Here is a 10,821-nt window from a genome sequence, read left to right on the forward strand (position 1 = left end):
GAAGGGGGGAGAGAAGGAGGGAGGGAGGAAGAGAGAGAGAGAGAGAGAGAGAGAGAGAGGGGAGGAAGAGAGAGAGAAAGAGAGGCGTGAGAGAGATGGTTAGATAGAGGTTCCTGAAGAATTCTACATGCTTGTTCTTCACTCTCAGCTTCTTAGGAGAGTTCCAATGGATCACCTGTAGGGGAGGAAGGGGGGAGAGAAGGAGGGAGGGAGGAAGAGAGAGAGAGAGAGAGAGAGAGGGAGGAAGAGAGAGAGAAAGAGAGGCATAGAGAGAGATGGTTAGATAGAGGTTCCTGAAGAATTCTACATGCTTGTTCTTCACTCTCAGCTTCTTAGGAGAGTTCCAATGGATCACCTGTAGGGGAGGAAGGGGGGAGAGAAGGAGGGAGGGAGGAAGAGAGAGAGAGAGAGAGAGAGAGAGAGAGAGGGGAGGAAGAGAGAGAGAAAGAGAGGCATAGAGAGAGATGGTTAGATAGAGGTTCCTGAAGAATTCTACATGCTTGTTCTTCACTCTCAGCTTCTTAGGAGAGTTCCAATGGATCACCTGTAGGGGAGGAAGGGGGGAGAGAAGGAGGGAGAGAGAGAGAGAGAGAGAGAGAGAGAGGGAGGAAGAGAGAGAGAAAGAGAGGCGTAGAGAGAGATGGTTAGATAGAGGTTCCTGAAGAATTCTACATGCTTGTTCTTCACTCTCAGCTTCTTAGGAGAGTTCCAATGGATCACCTGTAGGGGAGGAAGGGGGGAGAGAAGGAGGGAGGGAGGAAGAGAGAGAGAGAGAGAGAGAGAGGGAGGAAGAGAGGCATAGAGAGAGATGGTTAGATAGAGGTTCCTGAAGAATTCTACATGCTTGTTCTTCACTCTCAGCTTCTTAGGAGAGTTCCAATGGATCACCTGTAGGGGAGGAAGGGGGGAGAGAAGGAGGGAGGGAGGAGAGAGAGAGAGAGAGAGAGAGAGAGAGAGAGAGAGAGGGGAGGAAGAGAGAGAGAAAGAGAGGCATAGAGAGAGATGGTTAGATAGAGGTTCCTGAAGAATTCTACATGCTTGTTCTTCACTCTCAGCTTCTTAGGAGAGTTCAATGGATCACCTGTAGGGGAGGAAGGGGGGAGAGAAGGAGGGAGAGAGAGAGAGAGAGAGAGAGAGAGAGAGAGAGAGGAGGAAGAGAGAGAGAAAGAGAGGCGTAGAGAGAGATGGTTAGATAGAGGTTCCTGAAGAATTCTACATGCTTGTTCTTCACTCTCAGCTTCTTCGGAGAGTTCCAGTGGATCACCTGTAGGGGAGGAAGGGGGGAGAGAGGGAGGGAGGAAGAGAGAGAGAGAGATAGAGGCATAGAGTGAGATGGTTAGATAGAGGTTCCTGAAAGGTGCTAAGTGTCTGTTCTTCACAAAACGTTCCAATGGATGACTTGTAGTGGGGGAGAGAGGGAGAGAAACAGAGATGACAGGACAGTCAGAGAGACAGATGACAGGCCAGTCAGAATCAGAGAGATGACAGGCCAGTCAGAGAGACAGAGATGACAGGCCAGTCAGAGAGACAGAGAGAGATGACAGGCCAGTCAGAGAGACAGAGAGAGATGACAGGCCAGTCAGAGAGACAGAGAGATAACAGGCCAGTCAGAGAGACAGAGAGATGACAAGCCAGTCAGAGAGACAGAGAGATGACAGGCCAGTCAGAGAGACAGAGAGAGATGACAGGCCAGTCAGAGAGACAGAGAGAGATGACAGGCCAGTCAGAGAGACAGAGAGAGATGACAGGCCAGTCAGAGAGACAGAGAGATGACAGGCCAGTCAGAGAGACAGAGAGATGACAGGCCAGTCAGAGAGACAGAGAGATGACAGGCCAGTCAGAGAGACAGAGAGAGATGACAGGCCAGTCAGAGAGATGACAGGACAGTCAGAGAGACAGAGAGAGATGACAGGCCAGTCAGAGAGATGACAGGCCAGTCAGAGAGACAGAGAGATGACAGGCCAGTCAGAGAGATGACAGGCCAGTCAGAGAGAGTAGAAGCATCTGGAAGGAGCAGGGGGCATTACTCTGCTGTCACACACACACACACACACACACACACACACACACACACACACACACACACACACACACACACACACACACACACACACACACACACACACACACAGAGGACAAAGAGGGTGTATGGAAACAGCTGCTATCGGTGTGTGAGATGCTCAACTCACCTTGAGGTCTGAAACATCTTTGTAGCACTTCTCAGAGCGGGTGTGGTCTGACAGCTGAACGTTCCAGAAGCAGGGCAGCTGGTGAACCAGGAAGGGGTTCTGTTTGATCACAGCGTTGAAGATGTCCTGCAGACACACACACACAACCTTACAGACCAGACCTTAGTGTAGATAACAGATAGAGAGATCTTACAGATCAGACCTTAGTGTAGATAACAGATAGAGAGATCTTACAGATCAGACCTTAGTGTAGATAACAGATAGAGACCAGACCTTACAGATCAGACCTTAGTGTAGATAACAGATAGAGACCAGACCTTACAGACCAGACCTTAGTGTAGATAACAGATAGAGACCAGACCTTACAGATCAGACCTTAGTGTAGATAACAGGTAGAGACCAGACCTTACAGATCAGACCTTAGTGTAGATAACAGATAGAGACCAGACCTTACAGACCAGACCTTAGTGTAGATAACAGATAGAGAGACTAGACCTTACAGATCAGACCTTAGTGTAGATAACAGATAGAGACCAGACCTTACAGATCAGACCTTAGTGTAGATAACAGATAGAGACCAGACCTTACAGACCAGACCTTAGTGTAGATAACAGATAGAGACCAGACCTTACAGATCAGACCTTAGTGTAGATAACAGATAGAGACCAGACCTTACAGATCAGACCTTAGTGTAGATAACAGATAGAGACCAGACCTTACAGACCAGACCTTAGTGTAGATAACAGATAGAGACCAGACCTTACAGACCAGACCTTAGTGTAGATAACAGATAGAGACCAGACCTTACAGACCAGACCTTAGTGTAGATAACAGATAGAGACCAGACCTTACAGACCAGACCTTAGTGTAGATAACAGATAGAGACCAGACCTTACAGACCAGACCTTAGTGTAGATAACAGATAGAGAGACCAGACCTTACAGACCAGACCTTAGTGTAGATAACAGATACAGAGACTAGACCTTACAGATCAGACCTTAGTGTAGATAACAGATAGAGAGACTAGACCTTACAGATCAGACCTTAGTGTAGATAACAGATACAGAGACTAGACCTTACAGATCAGACCTTAGTGTAGATAACAGATAGAGAGATCTTACAGATCAGACCTTTAGTGTAGATAACAGATAGAGACCAGACCTTACAGATCAGACCTTAGTGTAGATAACAGATAGAGAGACTAGACCTTACAGATCAGACCTTAGTGTAGATAACAGATACAGGGACCAGACCTTACAGACCAGACCTTAGTGTAGATAACAGATAGAGACCAGACCTTACAGATCAGACCTTAGTGTAGATAACAGATAGAGACCAGACCTTACAGATCAGACCTTAGTGTAGATAACAGATAGAGAGACCAGACCAATCATCTTTATTAATTAATTATCGATTAATTATGAGACTAGTCAACCCAACACTCTTGACTGTTGGGTCGAGCAGCCAAATCTGATAATGTAAACCAGAGATCTTATATAGGACGTCTAAAAAATGCTTAGTCATGGCTGGTTCCACCCCTCCCATGCTGATCGGGGGGCATCATAAAGCCCCCTTGGTTCATCTCCTGGTTATCTACACAGGATGTTGTTTTACAGTCTCATCTCTGTCCCAGTCTCATCTCTGTCCCCAGTCTCATCTCTGTCTCCAGTCTCATCTTGTCTCCAGTCTCCTCTTGTCTCCAGTCTCATCTTGTCTCCACTCTCCTCTTGTCTCATCTCTATCTCCAGTCTCATCTCTATCTCCAGTCTCATCTCTATCTCCAGTCTCATCTCTATCTCCAGTCTCATCTCCATCTCCAGTCTCATCTCTATCTCCAGTCTCACACCACATCTCGCCTACGGAAGGCCGGCTGTAGGTCTTTATCACCAAGTCATTGTCAGCTCAAGCCATCTCTAGCAAAACACAATTTTCCTCTGACCGTATCCCCAGACTAACTGCCTGGAAGCTAGAGTGGAAAGCATCCCTTTACAGACACACAGCATTAATATAACAGATGTTTCTTACTATTAGTTAAGTATTCATTATTAACCATTAATATCAAATAAAATCAGGTAAATGTTGTAATTGTTCTATCACAGTACCTGTTATGTTATCAGCATGGCTATATCTGTACGATTATATCTCTCATGTTAGAACAATCCTCAACTACAATAGCTGCTGCCACACTCTTCAAGGGCTTTCTTTAATACAAGCTTTAACAGAGACAGTATTTGACCAGGTTTTCTCTGACTGAGATCTTGCTCTAACAGAGACAGTATTTGACCAGGTTTTCTCTGACTGAGATCTTGCTCTAACAGAGACAGTATTTGACCAGGTTTTCTCTGACTGAGATCTTGCAGGTTCAGAGACAGTATTTGACCAGGTTTTCTCTGACTGAGATCTTGCTGGTTCAGAGACAGTATTTGACCAGGTTTTCTCTGACTGAGATCTTGCTGGTTCAGAGACAGTATTTGACCAGGTTTTCTCTGACTGAGATCTTGCTGTTACAGAGACAGTATTTGACCAGGTTTTCTCTGACTGAGATCTTGCTGGTTCAGAGACAGTATTTGACCAGGTTTTCTCTGACTGAGATCTTGCTGGTTCAGAGACAGTATTTGACCAGGTTTTCTCTGACTGAGATCTTGCTGGTTCAGAGACAGTATTTGACCAGGTTTTCTCTGACTGAGATCTTGCTTTAACAGAGACAGTATTTGACCAGGTTTTCTCTGACTGAGATCTTGCTGGTTCAGAGACAGTATTTGACCAGGTTTTCTCTGACTGAGATCTTGCTCTAACAGAGACAGTATTTGACCAGGTTTTCTCTGACTGAGATCTTGCTGGTTCAGTGACAGTATTTGACCAGGTTTTCTCTGACTGAGATCTTGCTCTAACAGAGACAGTATTTGACCAGATTTTCTCTGACTGAGATCTTGCTGGTTCAGAGACAGTATTTGACCAGGTTTTCTCTGACTGAGATCTTGCTTTAACAGAGACAGTATTTGACCAGGTTTTCTCTGACTGAGATCTTGCTCTAACAGAGACAGTATTTGACCAGGTTTTCTCTGACTGAGATCTTGCTCTAACAGAGACAGTATTTGACCAGGTTTTCTCTGACTGAGATCTTGCTGGTTCAGAGACAGTATTTGACCAGGTTTTCTCTGACTGAGATCTTGCTGGTTCAGAGACAGTATTTGACCAGGTTTTCTCTGACTGAGATCTTGCTGGTTCAGAGACAGTATTTGACCAGGTTTTCTCTGACTGAGATCTTGCTGTTACAGAGACAGTATTTGACCAGGTTTTCTCTGACTGAGATCTTGCTGGTTCAGAGACAGTATTTGACCAGGTTTTCTCTGACTGAGATCTTGCTGGTTCAGAGACAGTATTTGACCAGGTTTTCTCTGACTGAGATCTTGCTCTAACAGAGACAGTATTTGACCAGGTTTTCTCTGACTGAGATCTTGCTGGTTCAGAGACAGTATTTGACCAGGTTTTCTCTGACTGAGATCTTGCTGGTTCAGAGACAGTATTTGACCAGGTTTTCTCTGACTGAGATCTTGCTGGTTCAGAGACAGTATTTGACCAGGTTTTCTCTGACTGAGATCTTGCTTTAACAGAGACAGTATTTGACCAGGTTTTCTCTGACTGAGATCTTGCTGGTTCAGAGACAGTATTTGACCAGGTTTTCTCTGACTGAGATCTTGCTCTAACAGAGACAGTATTTGACCAGGTTTTCTCTGACTGAGATCTTGCTGGTTCAGTGACAGTATTTGACCAGGTTTTCTCTGACTGAGATCTTGCTCTAACAGAGACAGTATTTGACCAGATTTTCTCTGACTGAGATCTTGCTGGTTCAGAGACAGTATTTGACCAGGTTTTCTCTGACTGAGATCTTGCTTTAACAGAGACAGTATTTGACCAGGTTTTCTCTGACTGAGATCTTGCTCTAACAGAGACAGTATTTGACCAGATTTTCTCTGACTGAGGTCTTGCTCTAACAGAGACAGTATTTGACCAGGTTTTCTCTGACTGAGATCTTGCTGGTTCAGAGACAGTATTTGACCAGGTTTTCTCTGACTGAGATCTTGCAGGTTCAGAGACAGTATTTGACCAGGTTTTCTCTGACTGAGATCTTGCTCTAACAGAGACAGTCTATATTCTCCTAATAGGAGACATTATAAAGCTTGTTGTTTTCCTCATAATGAACGGCGTGGTAAAGAGGAGGGAACAGCTGATTGGAGAGTTGAACGGAACACTAAAACACTTCTAGAATCTTCACAAATTCCAAACTACAATAAATTCCAGAACTTTATTTAGTGAACATTTTAATGACAACATGGTAAACGTGCCGGTCATTTATATAAGCTTGAAGGAACTCTTAAATAAAATCCTTGGTGTTTCATTACCATAAAATACTGACGTCTGAAGTGTAATAATCCAGCCATTTTAATGGTGAACTTCAAGTAGTTCAATACACAGGTGTGTTTATGATTCTCTCTCTGTGTGTGTGTGTGTGTGTGTGTGTGTGTGTGTGTGTGTGTGTGTGTGTGTGTGTGTGTGTGTGTGTGTGTGTGTGTGTGTGTGTGTGTGTGTTACCTGGTCAGCCAGTGATGTAGACAACATGCTCATCAGTTCTCTCTCTGCTGTCAGTCTCCACATCTGTTCCCATCGCAGCTTCCTCAGTCGGTCCAGAAGCAGCAAGATCACACCTGGAACAGAGGTCACATGACTTAACAGTCCCCCAATCAGCAGCAAGATCACACCTGGAACAGAGGTCACATGACTTAACAGTCCCCCAATCAGCAGCAAGATCACACCTGGAACAGAGGTCACATGACTTAACAGTCCCCCAATCAGCAGCAAGATCACACCTGGAACAGAGGTCACATGACTTAACAGTCCCCCAATCAGCAGCAAGATCACACCTGGAACAGAGGTCACATGACTTAACAGTCCCCAATCAGCAGCAAGATCACACCTGGAACAGAGGTCACATGACTTAACAGTCCCCCAATCAGCAGCAAGATCACACCTGGAACAGAGGTCACATGACTTAACAGTCCCCCAATCAGCAGCAAGATCACACCTGGAACAGAGGTCACATGACTTAACAGTCCCCAATCAGCAGGTTAGACATTACCTGAGTCAACAGGTAATCTGAATCAACAGTCATGTCTAACTGTGAGGTAGCAGAGAGAACAGTCTGTGACTTGGGTGGCTGGAGTCTTTGACAATTTTTAGGGCCTTCCTCTGACACCGCCTGGTGTAGAGGTCCTGGATGGCAGGAAGCTTGGCCACAGTGATGTACTGGGCCGTCCACACTACCCTCTGTAGTGCCTTGCTGTCGGAGGCCGAGCAGTTGCCATACCAGGCGGTGTTGCAACCGGTCAGGATGCTCTCGATGGTGCAGCTGTAGAACTTTTTGAGGATCTGAGGACCCATGCCAAATCTTTTCAGCTTTCATTTCAAACAGAGAGGAAGTGATCGCAACCACACCGTCGCTGCAACATATTTTCATCGCATCACTTCCTGTGAACACAACGGAAACTTCTTCAGAGATGAAAGAGCCTCTGTAGCCTGACCATCTGTTGAAGACGCCATTACAGCCAAATGCATTAGATACAGCAGCAATAAGAGAGTCAGACCAGACCGGGCCGGCCGGCGTTCATTTGCTGCTCTGCCTTTCTCTGGGGCTGAGATCCCAAATGGCACCCTTTTCCCTATGGGCCCTGGTCAAAAGTAGTGCACTACATAGGGAATATTGGGCGATAGAATGCCAATTGAGACCCAGCCTAACTCTAGAAGATCAGCAGGGTGGAGAGAGAGATGGTTTGTTTGTTCCAGTCCAAGACATGATTCATTCTGTCTCTGTCCCCAAGAAGAGAGGAGACAGTTTGTTCCAGTCCAAGACATGATTCATTCTGTCTCTGTCCCCAAGAAGAGAGGAGACAGTTTGTTCCAGTCCAAGACATGATTCATTCTGTCTCTGTCCCCAAGAAGAGAGGAGCCAGTTTGTTCCAGTCCAATATATTATTAATTCTGTCTCTGTCCCCAAGAAGAGAGGAGACTGAAGTAAATACTTCTGTTATTGGTGAGAAACTCACAGGCAGCTCAGGGACAATAAAGTTAGTCATTATCATTTTGATTGGGAATAAAGTTTGTACTCATAGAAAGTGTTGACAACATATGTCTCAAAGGGAAGAAATTACCTTTTATTTCATATAGTAAATCCACTGACTGTCCCCACTTTCTGTGTGTGCGTGTCTCACCTGTATTGAAGCCCCTCTCCAGGGCGGGCCAGGGCCGATGATTTTTCCACAGGTTCCCCAGGTACCAGTCACTCTGGTTCTCCACCAGACCTAGAACCTGCTGACCTAGAACACAGAACACAAACAGAACACTCAGGTTACTAAGGTTCCCCAGGCACCAGTCACTCTGGTTCTCCACCAGACCACTAGAACCTGGAAAAGAGAGACACACAGAACACTCAGGTTACTACCAAGGGCTGCTCTATAGAAGAGAAATATCTCATTATCATAATTACCCACCAGAGGGTGCTGTGGAGTCAGCTGTCAAACAACACTCAGGTTACTACCAAGGCTGCTCTATAGAAGATAAATATCTCATTATCATAATTACCCACCAGGGGGTGCTGTGGAGTCAGCTGTCAAACAACACTCAGGTTACTACCAAGGCTGCTCTATAGAAGATAAATATCTCATTATCATAATTACCCACCAGAGGGTGCTGTGGAGTCAGCTGTCAAACAACACTCAGGTTACTACCAAGGCTGCTCTATAGAAGATAAATATCTCATTATCATAATTACCCACCAGGGGGTGCTGTGGAGTCAGCTGTCAAACAACACTCAGGTTACTACCAAGGGCTGCTCGATAGATGTGAGAACATAACAAACAATGCTGCACCATAGAGTAGTGTTGGCTCGTTATAACACTCACCCACCAGAGGGCGATGTGGAGTCAGCTGCTCAACAAGCTTTTTAGTAGAGCCCGTCCACTGAAGTTGAATCAATTGCAAGAAATAAAGAGAAATGAATGGTGCCTTTTCAGCAAGACAATCTGCTCACATTGAGTTAAAACTGATGGAGTAGATGAAGGTAAGAACACAGAGAGAGAGAGAAACAAGGGAGAGGTGGAACATCTAGTCATGAAAGAGAGGAGGGGTCACAGAGCACAGGAGCTCAGGGACGACTGGAGGGTGAGGTGTCATCTCAGAGGAGTGGAGAGGGAGCTGTCATCTCAGAGGAGGGGAGAGGGAGCTGTCATCTCAGAGGAGAGGAGAGGGAGCTATCATCTCAGAGGAGTGGAGAGGGAGCTATCATCTCAGAGGAGAGGGAGCTGTCATCTCAGAGGAGAGGGAGCTATCATCTCAGAGGAGTGGAGAGGGAGCTATCATCTCAGAGGAGTGGAGAGGGAGCTGTCATCTCAGAGGAGAGGAGAGGGAGCTATCATCTCAGAGGAGTGGAGAGGGAGCTATCATCTCAGAGGAGAGGGAGCTATCATCTCAGAGGAGAGGGAGCTATCATCTCAGAGGAGAGGGAGCTATCATCTCAGAGGAGAGGGAGCTATCATCTCAGAGGAGAGGGAGCTATCATCTCAGAGGAGAGGGAGCTATCATCTCAGAGGAGAAGGAGCTATCATCTCAGAGGAGAGGAGAGGGAGCTATCATCTCAGAGGAGAGGGAGCTGTCATCTCAGAGGAGAGGAGAGGGAGCTATCATCTCAGAGGAGGGGAGAGAGAGCTATCATCTCAGAGGAGAGGAGAGGGAGCTATCATCTCAGAGGAGAGGAGAGGGAGCTATCATCTCAGAGGAGAAGGAGCTATCATCTCAGAGGAGAGGGAGCTATCATCTCAGAGGAGAGGGAGCTATCATCTCAGAGGAGGGGAGAGAGAGCTATCATCTCAGAGGAGAGGAGAGGGAGCTATCATCTCAGAGGAGAGGAGAGAGAGCTATCATCTCAGAGGAGAGGGAGCTATCATCTCAGAGGAGAGGGAGCTATCATCTCAGAGGAGAGGGAGCTATCATCTCAGAGGAGAGGGAGCTATCATCTCAGAGGAGAGGGAGCTATCATCTCAGAGGAGAGGAGAGGGAGCTATCATCTCAGAGGAGAGGGAGCTGTCATCTCAGAGGAGAGGAGAGGGAGCTATCATCTCAGAGGAGGGGAGAGAGAGCTATCATCTCAGAGGAGAGGAGAGGGAGCTATCATCTCAGAGGAGAGGAGAGGGAGCTATCATCTCAGAGGAGAAGGAGCTATCATCTCAGAGGAGAGGGAGCTATCATCTGAGAGGAGAGGGAGCTATCATCTCAGAGGAGTGGAGAGGGAGCTATCATCTCAGAGGAGAGGAGAGGGAGCTATCATCTCAGAGGAGAGGGAGCTATCATCTCAGAGGAGAGGGAGCTATCATCTCAGAGGAGAGGGAGCTATCATCTCAGAGGAGGGGAGAGGGAGCTATCATCTCAGAGGAGAGGGAGCTATCATCTCAGAGGAGAGGAGAGGGAGCTATCATCTCAGAGGAGAGGGAGCTATCATCTCAGAGGAGAGGAGAGGGAGCTATCATCTCAGAGGAGAGGGAGCTATCATCTCAGAGGAGAGGAGAGGGAGCTATCATCTCAG

The 10,821-nt window shown here is 46.5% G+C and overlaps 1 pseudogene; it reads right to left on the bottom strand.

Annotated features, from left to right (window-relative positions):
- The window catches only part of LOC106592467 (LARGE xylosyl- and glucuronyltransferase 1-like), a 182,305-nt pseudogene that overhangs the window by 50,931 nt on the left and 120,553 nt on the right, over window positions 1–10,821 (bottom strand).

Source organism: Salmo salar, chromosome ssa17 (assembly GCF_905237065.1).
Source record: "Salmo salar chromosome ssa17, Ssal_v3.1, whole genome shotgun sequence".
Lineage (NCBI taxonomy): Eukaryota > Metazoa > Chordata > Actinopteri > Salmoniformes > Salmonidae > Salmo > Salmo salar.